This window comes from Bombus terrestris, chromosome 16 (assembly GCF_910591885.1).
Source record: "Bombus terrestris chromosome 16, iyBomTerr1.2, whole genome shotgun sequence".
In the NCBI taxonomy this organism is placed as follows: domain Eukaryota; kingdom Metazoa; phylum Arthropoda; class Insecta; order Hymenoptera; family Apidae; genus Bombus; species Bombus terrestris.
In genome coordinates this window covers 7,653,465-7,659,160 of record NC_063284.1, presented here as the reverse complement: position 1 = coordinate 7,659,160, position 5,696 = coordinate 7,653,465, and the positions used below count along the sequence as shown (strand labels likewise).

General features: G+C 36.0%; 1 non-coding gene across 1 annotated transcript; it reads left to right on the top strand.

Annotated features, from left to right (window-relative positions):
* The first annotated feature begins 286 nt into the window (after positions 1–286).
* LOC125386607 lies at positions 287–478 on the top strand. The gene has a single exon (XR_007226941.1). It is a non-coding gene; the product is annotated as a U2 spliceosomal RNA (small nuclear RNA).
* The last annotated feature ends 5,218 nt before the right edge of the window (positions 479–5,696 follow it).

Here is a 5,696-nt window from a genome sequence, read left to right as displayed (position 1 = left end):
TTTCCGACACTACACTATCAAAAGTCCAAATTAGACAAATTGTGAATTTCAATGAATAAATATAAAAAAAAAAAGATCGACGTTGTTCATAGTGTATAAGAAGACGGAAAATCACGCTTCGCGGACGAAATAGACTGTACGCCGAAAGTCGCTAAAAGTCAGTAGAATGCGATCAGGCTAGAGTATTTGAAGATACCACCGCTAGGTGGTTTTTTCAAGGTGCCGTTTCTCGCTGGAAAATTTAGGAGATAGAGATGTTATATTCGTAGACAAAGTTAAAATTGTTATCGCTTCTCGGCCTTATGGCTAAGATCAAAGTGTAGTATCTGTTCTTATCAGCTTAATATCTGATACACTTCCCATTAGGAAGTCAGAATATTAAACTGATTTTTGGAATCTGACGGAGGATGAGAGCTTGCTCCACCTTTGTCGTGGGTCAATCTAGTCTTGCAGTGCCGCTAGAATTGGCTCGATAATACATTTATAAACATATAACAGACGGCTTTTTTAAATTTATTATTAACATTATTTTGAGATTGGTGATAAATAAATACTGTATCACTGTGGCTTTATTGAACCTAAATATTGCTTAGTATAAGTTGTACTTAATTAAGTAAGAAATAAATAATTGCAATCAAGTGTATTAATATTTTGTGCAAATATTTTGTTTTTATGCAAAATATATTTGTTACTTTTTACGTGTTACGTGATACATTTTATGATGTATTGTAGTTTTGATATCTTTATTTGTTTCAATATAGAAGAACGATGTACAGTTGAAGACTACTACAGTGTTCAAATAAAAGTACTACGGTATAATGATTTAACTCTTTCTCTGCGAACATCGCCTGTAGACGCTCAGCCACATAATATATTTCTCTGTGCATCGTGCCATCCTTGCGACCGATCTCCCACTGTTACGCCCACTGTTTCTGTGCGCTTCGTAGCGAAAGGATTAATCATACTAAAGATAGTCCCCATTCAGCCACCAATATCTAACATTTAATTTATGAAAATTAGAAAAATCATTGAGTCAGGTTGGACATGGCTTAGGTCAGCCCAATAATGATCACCTAGAGTATAGATATGATTTTACCATAAATAGATCTGTAATGATAATAAATGATAAGTATAAAGGACTCATCCTGGATTGAACCAAAGGAATCCATATAAACGAAAGCTTGACAAGGTAAACATCCAGTCCGTCTTGATAACTCGAAATATTACTCATTCTGAAAACTAAGGTAGGGAATGAGGGAATTAAAGAGAACATTTCTTATGGAGTTCCAGTACTTACGGGCCAATCTCAGCATAAACAAATCTATTTTCAACATTGCTGCAGAATTATAAAGCATAGTGTTACTCATATACTTCCTAATCCAAGATGTGAATCTACGGTAAAGGCACAAACTTCCAGGACTTACAACAGTTCCAGTACTTACGGGCCAATCTCAGCATAAACAAATCTATTTTCAACATTGCTGCAGAATTATAAAGCATAGTGTTACTCATATACTTCCTAATCCAAGATGTGAATCTACGGTAAAGGCACAAACTTGCCCTAAAGTACCTACTTTCAAAACATCTAATCTGTTCAACGAGGCTGGGCGAGATCACACGGGGAATGCATAGAAAATAACAAGCCGAATTAAAATCTTATAACAAAGGAGTTCCACTTTTGTATTAGGATTTTTTATATAATAATATACCTTATTAACTAAGAAAGCTCTATTAGATTTTCCTAGTTGCATCTTAATGCGATCACCAATCGCAGCGTTGAACCTGAAGGTAATATTAACTTCTAGGTATTTAAATAAAAGTGAGATCATAAAGTTTAAATTTGTGGGAGTACTCAGTGATATCATAATTGCGTTTATGTCATTTAGGTATGCACGATCTAAATAATACTGTTTCAGACTTGTCAACGTTAGTCCTAAGCTTCCAATTTGCAAAATATATTTGAACTTTGTTAAACAAGTCTTTTAGCCTTTTAAGTGTAAATAATTGATAATAATATAGTGTAAATAATCGATAATAATTGTTGATAAAATAAAATTGTTAATAACAAAATTGTTAATAAAAAATTGTTAATAATTGAGGGTTTCTCATGACTAATGTATATAACAAACCCGTCTGCGAATGCGATCGTTTTTATCCGGATAATTATTAAAGTCAAACAAATTCAATACATCATTAAAGTAAGAAGAGAATAGTATAAGTGAACTTTGCATTTTTTTTCTTTACAAGTACTTTACAATCAATCCTCGCATTGAGAATTTTGAGTAAGTTTTTCTGGCGTGGCACAGTGATATGGCTAATTATTTATAATAAGTTAATAAACTTATTAAGGTAAGTATAATTTATAAATAATAATCTCATAAATAAGTAAATATTACTTATTAGAAATATCTAGTTGAATCTAGTGCTTAGGTCTAACGGATAGTGTTTTCTTAGTCTGCGGATCTGGTCCGACGTATTAAATAATTTAGTAGTTAGGGGATTTCGATGTTTGTTGACTCTTTTGATATATCTATTGTTACATTTTGTTATTTCTTCTTTGACTGTGAGTATCTTGAGGTCACGATGTATTGCTTCGTTGGTAACATACCAGGGTACATTTATTAGGGATCTTAGTGTTTTCGATCGAAAGCGTTGCAGTATTTCAATGTTGGAATTACTTGCTGTTCCCCATAGTTGGATTCCGTAGGTCCAGACAGGTTTTATTATGGTCTTATAGAGTGTAATTTTGTTCTGCGTGCTTAGGTTGGAACATCGGCCAGTGAGCCAGTAGAATTTTTTAAGTTTATCCTTGAGTTGCTTCAATTTATCTATGATGTGTTGTTTCCATGTTAATCTCCTGTTGACACGGGAAAGTTGCCTTTTTTCACGTTCCACTAGCAACTTTATCTCGAGGGCAGTTAGCATCCTTCCTCACCCACCACCATAGCAAATGCCCAATTCAGAACGAAGCCTATTTCCCCCACTCTTCTAACCAAAATTGGCATCAACAAATCCGATAGTCCCGTGCGCTAGACACACTCATCCTTGGCTTTCCTCCGCCATAGCATCGTCACCGAACTTCGCTGATTTTCCATTTTTCAAACAGTCAACATCCTTTTGTCCGGGTTTACACCCTCAGATCAGTCACTTACTTAACTCATACATACGCACCCGCGTAACTATCTTCTTTACAAAATTTTGGAATAAACTGTGATTTGTAACTTGTTATATCAGTGTCATATTCAATTTAATTACCTCTATTATCCTAATCGAAATCGGGGATCGATCATTTCGTGGCGTCGATTACCTAATAGCAACGGGAATTTACGACTCCCGTCGAAGTGCTCCCTCGCGATTGTCTCTCTCCGCGAGTGGTCGAAATACACTTGAATAATCTAACAGAGTCTGTTACGTCACGTGAAATGGTCCGTGCGACATTCTTCATTACCATTATACAGATCCTTAACATTAGGTTTACGGGCGTTTCGTATATACCTATCTCTACGGGACACGTCAAATTGACGGGTAAACGAAAATACGCATTTTTCATTAAAAAATCGATTTATTCAAATTAAGTCTGAAAGGAACAATATTAGGCTTCACGTTTAAATAAATGATTAATAAATAAAAAGTCTTTTTTTAAATTATCACTAAAAAAAATAACAATAACATTAACACTAGGTTTACGGGACCTGCCAATTTGACGGATTTTGAACTCCGAAATGAAATATCTCAAAAACCATGGCATTAATTTTAACCATTTTGCATCGTAAATTAATCATTTCATCTAAAGAATTTATGCACAAAATTATTTTTTCCTAGGCTATCTAATTTTTGAAATCTGTTTGTAGTATATCTATCTCTACGAGACCCATCAAATTGACGGCTTAGCTGATTTCATAAACAATCCGTTTTTCAAAGATAGTATGCAAAAGTTTGTTATCGTAGACATTTCCCATTATTTGGGCACAGTATTTTCTTATTTTGAACAATCCTCCTTTTCTACCAATCATGAGTAAATTCAAGAGATATAATAAGATATTGGACAAAATGTCAACATCAATGAAGATTGTTCTGAGGATAAGAAGATCAGTCCTCCTAAGTCCACTCCTAAGAAGATCAGTATGAATTAGGCCAAAGCGAAGCTGACAGTGAACGCTTTGAATACATTGAAAGTGGAGAGATAGAATGAGCGTCAGATAGTGAAGAGGAACACTTCTTGAAAGTGTGTCGTAACAAGAAAAGGATGCGTATTCTTTTCAGTTCTGACTCCGAGGATGAAAGGACGAGCATTTCAAGTATATACCAAAATGTAATAGGTGAAATTGAAATTGCAATTGACGGAACATAGTGCATAAAACTGAAAGCAGGCGAATTTAGGGATAGAACGCCCGTTCGTATGATATTCAAGGATATCGCAGGGCCTACGATACTATACTGGCTATGCTAAGAGAAATATTATGTCGGGTTATGTAACTAGTGCTTTCGAATCGATAATTGACAGACACATAATGGAACACGGAAACGATTGCACTGAAACCGAGGCGCATCGAGTTTTGAAAAAGGACTGGACAATCACAGTTGCTGAGTTGCGTAATTTTCTAGGAATTCTATATACCCGGGGCGCATATGAAGCGAGATCATTGAAAGCCTCCAAAAGATTACAAACAGATAAATTTGCGCTGATATCCGAAATATGGAACAGATTTATAAGTAATAGCCAGGCCTGTTACAAGCCGTATGAAAATATCTCAATAGATGAACAATTATTTCCAACGAAATAGAAGATAATTATAAACGTGTTCCAGAAACCATTCCTTTTTACAATAAAACAAAGTATGGTGTTGACCAAATGGCACGCAAATATAGCGTGAAAGCAAGGAGTTTCCGATGGCCCCTTCAAGTCTTTTTCAGTATTTTGGATTTGGCAGCGATAAACGCGTGGATACTATATAAAGAGTGTACTAGATCGAAAATATCCAGAAAGGAATTCATATTTTGTTTAGCCGAGGAATTAACTGAAGAAAACAAGGACAACATTTGCCAAAGATCAGACGCTTCATTTCTGTCACCTTCAACGTCAGAAGTGCGAAAATGTTGCCAATTGGATTGTTGCAAAAAAATAGAAGTAATAATTATTGTTTATATCGCAAAAAAGATCGTATGCGAAAAATGCACAAACAACATTCAGTATATGTGCAACAAATGTGCTGGATAGATATGAAGTGGTATGGCCCGTAGCGTCGCTCGCACCAGTTCCCGGACCTCCTTCGATCGCAGCTGGGTCGGTCATCGTGGAGGTTTTAGTCGGTTGGAGTCCGGCACTACCACCCCACTCCCCTCGCCCCCCGAAGTGGCCTGGCGTCCGTGCGGATTTCCTTCACGGGAAAAAAAAAAAAGAAAAGAAAAAAAAAAAAGATATGAAGTGGTATGTCGTGATAGGTGCGAAAGGAATACTCAGATGTTCAACAAAAAACGTTTATTGACTTTTTAACAACTGACGACAAATAACAATTAACAACACTTGATGACAACCAATGCTTAACGCAGGTTATCGGAAGTCGACTACTCGTCTCTCAACGTTCGCTTCGCGTAATCCTTCGCACTTCCCAGCTCGGGGCAGACTGAATCTCTTTTATTCAAAAGCCACGCCGATTCTTTTCTTTGTTGTCCATCGATATCGCGCCCGTTTGTTA